The 13,310-nt window shown below is 35.1% G+C and overlaps 1 pseudogene; it reads right to left on the reverse strand.

The window, feature by feature from the left end:
• Positions 1-2,115: 2,115 nt before the first annotated feature.
• LOC149160463 (auxin response factor 18-like) lies at positions 2,116-12,636 on the reverse strand (annotated as a pseudogene).
• Between the last annotated feature and the right edge of the window lie 674 nt (positions 12,637-13,310).

Consider the following 13,310-nt stretch of genomic DNA (forward strand, 5'->3'; position numbering starts at 1 on the left):
TGCATAGGAGGCATGGGAATGGGAATTAGAACACAAATGCGAATATGAATGGAATTCAGTGGTACTTGAGTACCATTAAATGGGCCACTTGACTACCATTGTATAAATAGACTATATTACCTTGAAAGATCGATCCAACATGCATCATAACTAAAATCCATCATGTTCACTCTATCCAAGACCAATATGAAAAGATAATAAGTTTAAGCATGGAGTTCAGAGCCTATATTTAACATTCCTTGTTCATCAATCGAGTAAACAACCATCACAAAGCCCAAATTTACATCTGATTATTAAATTTCCATTGGCATTTCAAACAAACAAGCAGCAAGAAAAACCAATTCAACAAGTCTTTTGGTATTTAAAGATATCATATAATAGGAATTTCATAGGTGAGCCAACATTTCAAAACTTTTGTTGATCTTAGATTTATTGCATTATATAATCCATTGTTCAATATAATATGATTCTCGCCAATACCATTTAATTGTTGGAAATAATACTGAGAGGGGGGGTGAATCAATATTATCAAATTCTTTTAACAAATCTTCCTTATTTACACTTTGAATTATTTTTGCATATTAGTACCATAAAATAATTGCATGAACAAGAAAAACAGATAGTCACACCAAACAACACCAGATATAAGGTGGAAACCCAATGTGGGTGAAAACCACCTGCTGCAATATGTCTCTATCTTCTTTCAAATTAGAAACTCCTTTTACAATGATTTTGTACTGGTGCAGTCCTTTACCAGTACACAGGCTGCAACCTGCAGAGAGCTACAACTCTCTCTCGTTTTCCAGTCTCTCTTGGAAGGGAGCTACAACCCCCTACTTCTTTTCTTACAAGGACCACTTTTCATAAATTTTCAAACTGGATCCATAAACATCAAGTACATGTAAAATACACAGTCAACTGCAGTAACCAGATCAACAATAACAGAACTAAACCCAGAACACCTTATCAACAGAAAAATTCAGTCAACAGAATATCTTAAGACAGGTACGCAATTTTTCTTTCTCTGGCCTGTGTCGCTACGCACTTCACCTTCTGCTTCCCTGCGTATACCCGCAGAGAGCCTTCTGCTGCACCGCGTGCCCACGCACTGCTTCTTCAATCGCGCTGCGTACTGTTACAGTAGGTACGCACCCATATACACTATCGCGCCGCGTACTGTTACTGTAGCCACGCACTCATAGACACTATCGCGCCGCATATTTTTACTGTGCGTACGCACCTGAACCTCTGTTGCGCTGCGTACCCACGCAGTTCTCCTTCTTCTGCTCTGCGTACACACACAGTGCCCCTTCTTCTGCTTTGCATACTCACACAGCTCTCCTGTTTCTCCTTCTGCGTACCCACGCACTTGCACCGTTAATCACCTGCGTACTTCTGATTAGGGCCGAATTGGCAGTTCACCAGTGTGCCACAGTTAGTCAGATGCCCAGATCTGATCATGCGCTCGAGAGATCACCCTTCACAGATTCGCTTTCAACTTCACTTTCATATAGATCAAGCTTTTAAAACAATAACCCAATATTTCAGATCTTAAGATATTCAATCTGCAAAAGATGCTTAGCCAAGTGATCTCCTGTGCTTTATATAGGCAAGCTCCTCCTAAAATCATGGATCAATACCATAGATAACCAATACAAGGGGCCCAAAAACATGGGGCTCAATAATAATAATAATATAAAACAATACCACGGGCCAAAACCATAGAATCAAGAGCGGCGGGCTAAATACCACGGGCCAAACATAGGAAACCCCACGTGAACGCGCTTCTCTGCCTTGAAGTAAGTGAAACTGGGGGTACGCACCCTTTGAACGGGTGACCTGTGTGGGTGGCCGCAGTTCCTTCATGATGTACCTGCGTGTACGCATCTTCTGAACTATTCTCCTGCGTACTTCTTAATTTTCAACATTTTGAGAGCCTGATCAGAGCATTGCCACTTGAGGGTGTTGCCATCAAGTACAACATCTGTAACATAGAGCCATACCAGAATCATAATGCCAACATTAATTACATAGCTAAGTTAGATAAACATTGGAATATGAAGCCAACAAGAAGGTACTAGAAGAATCATGAACGCAATATAGCACTAAACAGTCTTACCTTGCCATGTCGTCACTTCTAGAGTCAGATACAATTGTAAGCATCCTCATAGTCTTCATGAAATCCTTGCAATCAAAGAAAAATGTACAAATCAAATTCAAAGTCGTCTTTGAACTAGTATTGTGTATAACTTATTTGTTCAATCACAACAACTTAAATTATTATAAGCCAACTTGTTGAGGCCGTATTAACATAGATTTTAGAAATTGAACAAATTTGAAACTGTTCAGTGAAATATAATGATCACATGTCATTTTATTGGGTGTCCAATGATTCTATGTTCCCCACACAAGAGAATTCATTATAAATGATATGCAATATAAAATAGAACAAAGCCTTGCAGAAATATTTATGTTTAAACTAAACATGAACCTTTCCCCACTTTCTTGACTATTGCTTATCAAACTTAAGCACCAAAATAGATTCCCAAAAATATTCTTTCATAATATGGTACTATGTTCAAGCATTTACCCTCAAACTAATAGATTGCAAGCTAGGAAGATATAATACATACTTGTATGGTTCATCTCTAGCATGCCTCATGGATCTGCCCAAACCTTTATAGAGGACACAATTTGACAACTCTAATTCCTCAATACCAAAAATCTTTGCCACCCTGTCATAGAGTTGCACTTATGTACAAAACAATGAAAGATCTAAAGTTCGACCAAATCCTTCACTCTCTTTGAATAATTTACAATGAACAATGTTGTCTTAAATTGTATTTATTGTTTATCCTTATCCAACTTTAGAATCAAGGTCTGATCCTTAAATCGCTAAATATTTTTGATACCCTTAGTTCTTGTAAAATCCAGGATATCCCCATAAGAAAGTCATAAACCATAATTTCACATAATTTGGTCCCATCTCTCCCACTTGTGATCAATTTTTGCACCTTTTCTAAATCTTCTTGATTTCCATTACTTGAGGTGTTACTGGTTATCCCTGGTGAACCATTCTCAGTAAGCATGTGAAAAGTGTCCCCAGCTAAGGAGTTTAATCCAAATTCCTACTGATTGTAACATTTACGAGACAATGTTGTGTTTATTGGCTTCCCAAACAACATAAAGGATGACACTTTTGTGGTTGAGCTACTACTCGACCAATTACTGGTTTTATATCCATTTTGTGATGAATTTACTGCTATCATAAAAGAAGGGCTACTCTGCATACCAGAGCCATCATTGAATGGAGAATTTCCTATGTTAAGCTCTATGTAGATACAATTTGATATAACCCATTGCTCTTGGTGAGATGGATGCTTAATGAACAACCATTTTTGAAATTTGTTAGTAAAAACGTTTGATAAAGAGATCCCATAAATGTGATCTTTTCTGGCTCCCTGGATTCCCACAAGAACATTGTCTAAAATACCATGCCAAGCGTTAATCTACCTTAGCAGGTTATTGCGAACTGTACTCATCTAAAGCCCCATGATTGCTTTCCCTTCAAGTTGGAAATATGGAGATTGAGTAACTCTTAGCTTCTTCTTTGGTTAAGGGAAAGGAGTCATTTGAATCGGTGGCATATTGGAAACCAACTCAACCAACCATGGGCTCACTCTTTTCACATTTTGTAATATATATGCCTCCTCCCATGTTACCTGTTCCATAATAAAGAAAGAAATAAGCACCTAAAATCACAGAAAACATGCCATGAACTTGAAGCAATCATAAATAGAGTACTACCAAGAATATTACATAGTGGATGTGAGAACCAGAAATGAGCATCCAAAATAACAACAAAGAAGACATTAGCTTGTAACAATTGTAGAAGCAAAAGTGCCATGGGTAAATTTTATCTCCAGGCTTCTAGTTATGATAGTAGGAAAACATTTAAGGCAAGCTGTTTTCTCCTGGACCCATGGAACTCAAAAATTGTTCATTTTTTGGCCTATTCCTTTGAATACATGGAAAGAATGCATAAAAATATACAAATATAATTACAATCGTACAACAAATTTCTTCCTCTAGTTAATAGTCATGTATCTATCAATGGAATATACTTGTATATGTGAAGGAATATATCTTGTTATTGATAATTGATATTCCATATCCACTTATCACAAATTTAATTTGGCATCTTTGAAAATAGATAGTCAACTTGATTTATACAAATTCAAGGTTGCATTGAAGACTATCAAGGGATGACTGTAATCCTCCTGATTTTCTAGGTTGCATGAAGAAAAACCCCTTTTCTTTAATGTTAGAACAAATATAATTTACCATTGTATTCTTGGTGCTAATTTGTATGCCAAGATTGTGGGTTGAATTTGCGGTCAAAGGTTTGAAATATGCTTTTGTGCAAGGACGTATTAGGGAAACAATAACTTGGGTGTTTTCAAGTAAAATCAAACTTGACGAGTGTTGAATTAATACCTACCTCTCAAGTATATAACCCTGAATGCTACTTTCCATTTGTCCAAATTAAAGGTTGCAATATCAGAAACCCTTTCAAGGTATGACTCTAACCATCTTGATTTTCCAAGTTGCAAGAACTGAAGCCTTTCTTGTTGAATGTTAAAAAAAAGAGAGATTGACCAATTCTCAGGGTGTTTTCACATGTCAAGGATGTGGATTGGATTTGAGGTTAGATCAAAATTCAGAACTGTTTTTTATGCAAATGCAGTAGTAGACAACAAAACAATTGGCCTTTTTCAAGTAAAATCAAATCAGATGAGTGTTGCACTAAGACCTGCCTCTTAAGTGGATAATCCTAAAAGCTACGAAAGACAATACTCACCCAGTAATAGCTCATTAATGCCATTATATGCACACATAAAAATGTTGGATCTCTGTGTATATGCATCCAATGGTGTATATATGGGTATATATGGTTATTACACATATTTCATTAAAATTGGAAAATGTTTATTACAAGGACACCACTATAATTCAATTTTTTGGTTTTTTTGAAATTCTAGATTCACTGTTTAATTCCAAATTTAATGAAATATGTGTTTTATTGATGATATGCTGCTTAGTGATTATTTATTTCCAAAAGTGGAGACATCCAATTGTGTAGTAAAAAGTAAGCATTGAGCAACAACCCATTAATAGTAGTATATGCACACATATACACCACTGGATCTCTGTGAAAGAGTATATGTGGGCATATGCTGACATTAATGATATGTTTTCCACCTTTATGCTTCCAAAAGAGGATATGTCTAATAGCATGGAAAACAACCTTTGCTAATGGCAGCTTGATGGAATTCGAAAATGAAATTACACTCCAAATATGTGATTCAACAAATATTTAAACTGCAAATGGATTTATCAACACTTTCTTTGATTAGAGAGACTCCATACTTCAATTTCAACAAACTTAACCTGAAATTTGAAAATTTCTACAAGATCTAAGATGGAAAGACATATGATCTACCAAAATTTACATGACATTAGCACACTAACCAAAATCAATGAAAAATGAGTAACCCCATCTAGTGTGGATTCATATTCACATATAATTACTTATAAAATTAAAGTGGCACAAAATGAAACCCTATTTTTGCATTAAAAAAAACCCCCAAAATTGACACATTAAAGGCCCCAAAAACACAAGGGAGAAATGAAGCAGATATAATACAAAAGCCCAACTATAAGTAAAGCAAAAGAAGGAAACTTGCAAGAGTTTGTGAGCACCTGAATAAGGCATCAAGGAGAATTAGGCCAAAGCAGTAGGTCTACAAAATGTATAAAAGAAACGACACCCATAAACCAATTGTCCTCTACCTCGTCCATCATCGAATGCATTAGACTTGGAGTTATGAGTTCTCATGTTTTCCTTGGTCTGATTAGTTGGCGAAGAAATCAAACATCCATTAATTTTTTAAGGACTTGATCGAAGAATAGATATATCAGAGGAAATGCTCAATATGTGTTGACAAAATAATGTGAAAAAACATGGAGGTTTGTTTCATTTCAACAACCACAACTATATGGATTGAGTCCAAAGGGGATTTGTAGCTTTCATAACACTATCTGCATTTTTATCCGAGATAAGATGCTTCTTCTTTAGCAATCCCCATCCAATTCATATGTTCAGTCCAACAAAATTGGTCTAGTATGAAAGGGAAAATTCTCCGGGGTACTCTAGCATGTAATGCTACTATAGTTGTTCTATTTCCACTGTGATGCATTGCTGCAAAATGTCTATGCAATAGCAAACTATATGACATGGAACAATAATAGGAAATAATCTTATTTTTAAAGAGTTGTACTCCATATTTAATAAGGTAAGGATTGATTTCACAATAACTGGCAAATGCATCATGAAGTTTGTTGGCACCCAAAAATTCTGTGGCAAAAGATTTTATGGTGGCATCTAAAGGAGGATAACTAGTTTAGAAAAGGATAATTATGTAGCTAGTTGCTTCCAAAACTACCTTCATTAATAAAATCATATGTTTGGGGTTTTAAATATATCCCATGCTCCTAATAGAACTTAGTCCTATGAACATGGGTTTGTAGTTGTTCATAAAATCCTCCATAAGAAAACTACTTATAATGGCTGGAGAAAATATATTTCGACATGATTTCAAGTGATGCATAGTTTTTGGCTTTAGAGAAGTATGATGAGAGTTCTGAGCAACCATTTGGCTTGTGAATTCCCAATCCATGGATGGAAGCCAAAAGCCACAAACATGTGCATTTGTTGGCTAGTAATTTGGGCATTCAACCACTTCCTTATAGAAACCACACCATATAGAAAAATTTACAAGATTAATGGGGATTCAAGCCAATCATGTGAACCTCATTCATAAAAGACCTATAAAAACTCATAAAGAACTTCAGTACAAAATACATAGAAAAAATTAATAGAAAACTAGTAACTCGAGCCATAAAAAATTTAACTTACACTAACAAGTAACCATAGGCAGAGAAGTATACATGTCCATATGGATCATAACCAAGATATCTTAGCTCCTTACAAACCACTCAATGCTTCAAGTCATTTGGTTCTTTATTTCAAAAAACAATATGGAAAATACCAATCCCCTTTAGGTAAAAAATCTTTTAAAACACCAACACATCTAGAATGATATGTAGCGGGACAACTATCACAAAAAATTAAAGTACCATCCATCCCACAAAGGTAGCACCAATCACCATTCAAATTTTCTACAAATCTTCCTTTTTTCATCATTAGTGGCCTAGCTACAGTGTAATTTTCCTTGTAATGTTGTCTTCTCTCCCTCCCCTGCCCCCCAATAATTTACATTCTTAACAAGCATTTGATTTGAATGGATCTTCCATGGTCATATGTTTTAGTGTAGTCTAATTCCTCATTTTATTTCCATAGATGTCTGCATACCTGTTAGGCCCCTATACTACTAGTGTAACCCCTTATTGTTATTAGTACAACCCACTTATTATATTGATGTACCCATGTGGTGCCCATATTGTTACTATTGTGCTCCATAGAAGCCCACTATTATTATTATTGTGCCCTTACATTATTATTGTTATGTCAGCTCTGATTATGTTATGACCCCTTAGACTCCTATATATAGAAAGGAGGTCTTTTCATTTGTATCATCCAAAAATTGTTCATTTGTGTAATGTAAAGGAGGTTGCCCCCTCAAAGAGGCTGAATTATAAGGTGTTGATTTCTCTTTTCTATCTTTTTGTTAGTTGATTTCATAACATTTGGTATCAGATCTTTGGATTCTAGGGTTTCGCTGCTCCAAACAGGTCATCGTGGCATTTTCGCTATAACATTTTTTTTTGAGATGTTTCAGAAGCTAAAAACAAAACCCATTTGAGAAGAAATCGTGCTGAATCTCGGGTCTGAATTTTGGAGCTTTTTGTGCTATATTTGCAGAGATATGATCTGAGGAAGTTGGTATTTTTGCAGACTACTGAATTACATTCCAAACAGGTGACCTGGGGAAATCATCATAACTTTCTCTCTGAGCATCGGATTGAAATTTCATAAGAAGGTATAGAAAGAGGACGGACTGTAGTTTCTTGTATATATTTTTCAGAGCCAAAGGTTGAAACAGTGACTCGTGGCACGTTGTACAACTTTGCTCTACTGAACTAGTCTATAATCAGGTCATCTTGGGAGATTGTGCATAACTCTTCCTTGGAGAATCCAATTTGGATTAGACTGGTGGCATTGGAAAGAGGACACATAGGGCTACTATAGGTTGCAATTTAAAAACTTAAAGATCTGAAAGTACAGAGTTATAGTCGTTTCAAGATCGAGCTCCTAAAATCAAGAAAAAGCAAGATGAAGAAGTTTGATGGCAAGGATCCGGTAAATTGGATACTTCAGATGGAGAAATATTTTGATCTACATGGTGTAACACTATTGCAAAAGGTATGTATTGCATCTTCATATTTAGAACCGGATCAATTTTTATGGTATGAAGGGCTTTGTTCTCATAAACAACTTGTTACGTGGTCAATTCTCATGGAGGAAATGATAACACATTATGAGGATACAAAGAGCAACGCCTTCTTTAGAGCAACACCACAACAATTGGAAAGAGTAAAAGGGCTTTGTGACATAGTGGAAAGTAAAATTATGGAAACCAGGAAGCATACCCCTCACAACTATAAAGATGGAAGTGTTGTTTCTCCTAGCCTTCCACAACCTACAAGGGTTACACCACAATAATTGGAAGAAAAAAGAGAAAAAGGGCTTTGTTACAATTGTGATAGCAAATGCACTAATGGTCATAAGTGTGCTGAGAAGAAATTATTTTACATAGAATATGAAGAGGAGGAAGAAAAGGATCAAGAAACATCAAAAGAAGAAGATATATGCCAGGACCCCACCCCAGAGAAAGAAGAAATGAATCAGACCATATCTTGTAAAGCATTGGCAAGAATTACCACTCCTCAAACTCTCAAGATAGAAGGACATATCAAGAAGAAAAAGGTGCAAGAAGTGAAATATCACATCAAGAAAGAAGAAATGAATCCAACGATATCTTGTAATTCATTGGTCGAAGTTACCACTCCTCACACTATCAAGATAGAAGGACATATCAAGAATAAAAATGTTCAAGAAGTGAAAGATCACATCGAGCATCAAGAAATGAATCTGACCATATCTTGTAAAGGATTGGAAGAAATTACCACTCTTCAAACTCTAGAGATAGAAGGACATATCAAGAAGAAAAAGGTTCAAGTAGTGAAAGATCACATCGAGCACCAACAACAAGTTCTCCAACTTTTAAAGGATAACGCCACTTTGGTGCACAATCAAATGAAACAACATGTAGATAAACATCGTAGTGAAAAATGTTTTGATGTAGGTGATTGGGTATTTTTACTGCTACATGTCAAGCAAGATATTTATGAGAAGGAAATGTTGGCAATACTACATGCACTTAAAAAATGGTGACCTTACCAAATGGGAAGGCTCTTCAAGGATGAGGATGTGGAAGCATTGTTTTGTGCTATTTCTATTATCCAACCAGATTGGATAAACGAAGCAAGGGATGAATGGAAGAAGGACGAAGAAGTATGGCCACTTATTCAAAAGTTGCAAAAGATCCCAATTCAAACAATATTGCCAGAAATTGAAGAGGAAGGAAAAATAATATTGGAACATGGAGCAATCAGAGAAACAAGAACTCGACAGCTACGAAATTGATCAATTTCAGAGTATCTCATCAAGTGGAAGAACTTACCCACTGAAGATTCCACATGGGAGGACAAGAATTTTATACAAAAACATCAAGAACTACTCAAGCATTGATGACAACGTTTTTTGAAGGAGAGGGGCATGTTAGGCCCCTATACTACTAGTGTAACCCCTTATTGTTATTAGTACAACCCACTTATTACATTGAGGTACCCATGTGGTGCCCATATTGTTACTATTGTGCCCCATAGAAGCCCACTATTGCTATTATTGTGCCCTTACATTATTATTGTTATGTCGGCTCTGATTATGTTATGACCCCTTAGACTCCTATATAGAGAAAGGAGGTCTTTTCATTTGTATCATCCAAAAATTTTTCATTTGTGTAATGTAAAGGAGGTTTCCCCCTCGAAGAGGCTGAATTCTAAGGCGTTGATCTCTCTTTTCTATCTTTTTGTGAGCTGGTTTCATAACAATACCCTCCCAGGCCTCAATTTTATAAATAAACACGCACTAGGGGATGAGTCAACATTTATATCAATCTCTACATCTGGCTCATCATTTTTCCACATGCAAATTGTTTCCCTTATTTCTTTAGCTTTCACAACATCAGCATATAGAAACTAAAAAATAATAATTTTTATAGGTACTAGTGTCGTGTAGTAATCACCATCCAAAATCCTCAGATGGCTAAGCTTTTGGCCACAAATTTTACTAAAAGCTTGCATTGTTAAGTATTCTGCCAAATAAACTGGCCAGGTTATTGTTTCTACAAAATTCTAGTCTTGGTGCCTACACAATGAAAATACAAATTGATTAAAAATTGAAAGTTCAAAAAACTTAGAATAAAGCATATTGAAACAAATAAACACATCCCACTTGGAAGTTTTTGAGAGTCTATCATGAACCTTATGAAATTTCTTTGAACCTTTGTTTGGGTAAGCAAGTAATTGTACTTCCTCTTCAAATTCCTTCAACAAGCACATAAGCACATGATACTTTCCTAGCCAATGCTTGCATGTAGCATCTAAGACCTCCTGAATCTTTGTTCCATGTTTAATAATGGAGGTTGGAATGGCTTTCAATTTCCCAAATTCTAACAAATACTTTATCAGACCATTTTATGAATTCTTGGCAAAAATAACAGTCTTCTTGAAGACAACGGGCTCTTTTTCTCCTACCATTTTAGGTTGACATGAATCTTATGAATTTAAAATTTCAACCCATCTAATGAAAGCATCAAGTTTCCTTATATGTAAATAATTTCAAGAATATAAAATGAATAGAAGGCCACTTGCTTACAACCTAAGAAAAACAACGAAATTGCAAACTGACTGCAGAACTATACAACTAGTTGTCATACACTCATTTCCATTTAAACAACAACTCGTCATGCATACTATCTACTTTTACTGGGGATTTTTAAACCTTCATTGTAATAAATACTAGGTATTCTTTTGAAGCCACCTACAAATTTATAATATGTAAGGATTTAGAAACCTGAGATAAAGTAAAACCAAAATGAATGAACAAATAAAGACACTAAGGAGCTCAGAAAATAATTGAAAAAAAAACCTTGGTGTCTAGATTACCGAGTTGTATTATAAGGTAAGACTTTCTAGTAAAGTGATTTCTTTGAAAATATTCCACCCCTCCACCAATTAACTCCAAACATTTTAGCATCCACTGACACATATATTATTTTTCCAGCACCAGAATGCCTTTGACCATGTTGAAAACGGCCTCCACGTTTTGGGGTTAGGCCAACTAAAATTGTACCAATTCGATTGCCAAAGACCATAGTAGAGGAATCATCAACAAGTTTGGTCCAAGTTGCCACAAGTGCAACAGGTCTGATATTCATTTCTAGCTGTCAATGACAAAAGGGTAAAATAATTCAGCTAAATCACAATCATCATACAATCTCATGAATAAGAGATAATTAAGATATTATAATCTCGATATAGTTCACATGATTAAGAAATTAATGTAAACAAATCAACTTAAGTTAAATAATTGGGTGTTTGATTCTAAGAATTTCAAAATGCAATTCTCAAACAATCTACACTGCAAAAAAATCAATCTTATAAATTCTTACTTTCATAAGATAATATTTGTTTTCGGCAACAATTGAAGCTTGTTCAATGGACTTGCCCAATGTTTTCTATAGGATGCATTATCCCATGGACCCTCCAAAGGCAATGTAATTGGTCCTCCATATATAGTATATAGGCTACAATTGATGGAAAATGACCATTACCATTCTTTGTTATATGGAGCCCACCTGCCATCTATGTAGCTCTTGCCATAATATTTGCAGTAACTATATTCAACTGACAATGGTTGTGAAAACCTGGAGATGACTTACACACAAAGCATCGTCCACATCATTCCTTTGGCACTTCCATAATTGTCTTTCAAAAACATGGACAGTAGAATTGCACAACTTCCCCGTAAAATATTTTTACTTGTTTTGCAAGTGTTGCTAATGGATATTTCTTTAAAGATACTCATGCATTCACTAGTCAATATTGAGCACCTTTGACTACTAAATTTGAAATTGTTGATGTAGCCATATCACCTAAAACATATTGATTGATATATGCATTTGTATGAAAGGTCACTTCCTTATTTGAAAAATTGATAGTAAAAAGTTTTTGGCCCACTACAGATTTGGTGCCCATATAAGACTTTTTCACTTGTTCCACTTGGACAGTTGTGCTACCAACATCTATTTCAATAAGTAGTTCTTGCTGTAATGTAATGATTTTAGTAAATCCAGGACATCCAGGAGCACCTAAACCAGTAAAATAGCGCTCTAAATTTTTATGTTGTTCTTTTACATTATTCAATGACGTAATTTCCAAAGAACCTCCAGAACTTGCTAATTGAGTATTATCATATATTTGATCCATAACAAATACTTCATAATCTTATTTTCATCCCACTACATCACAATGATGGAGACCCTCCAATTTTTGAGATGCCACCTTTTTGAGGTTTACATCCTCTTGGGCACCTAGAGATGTATATATATACCCTTTATTTCGATTATGTTGAATAAAAGACTATAAGACAAATATAGCAGATAATTCTGATGAGAATTTATCAAGAAAATTATCTGCCTTTATGCTCAATTTATGCTTTCTCCCATCACTATATTTGATCGGGAAATTTTGGCATTCTACAAAAGTATTCCATATATTATTACATAGAGCAGCTGATGAGTCTAATATCTTCAAAACCTTCACAGTATCATTTCTATTGTAATACTTGTGAATTATAGCTTGATCAAAGGAAGAATCTAACCTATGACAATATAGTTGAAAGAAAACCTTTGAATTAAATACATCCAACATAAAGTGGTCTCAAAAGCATGGTAATTTTGAGTCTACTCTCATATGCATCATTAACCAAAGGAAAACAATAATTCAAAGATTATTTCCTTAAAAAGTGACACACCTATAACTAACTCCAAACATGATGTGCCCAGAAGGCATCCTAACGTAAAACATCCATCCTTAGAACTATGCTAAATGAAAATATAAGCCTATATTAGACCAAAAGAAAGTGCATACAATGGAAGGAA

This window comes from Pinus tabuliformis, chromosome 5_2, assembly GCF_031772625.1.
Source record: "Pinus tabuliformis cultivar Carrire ecotype Pingquan chromosome 5_2, CPIR1, whole genome shotgun sequence".
NCBI classification, from domain to species: Eukaryota; Viridiplantae; Streptophyta; class Pinopsida; order Pinales; family Pinaceae; genus Pinus; species Pinus tabuliformis.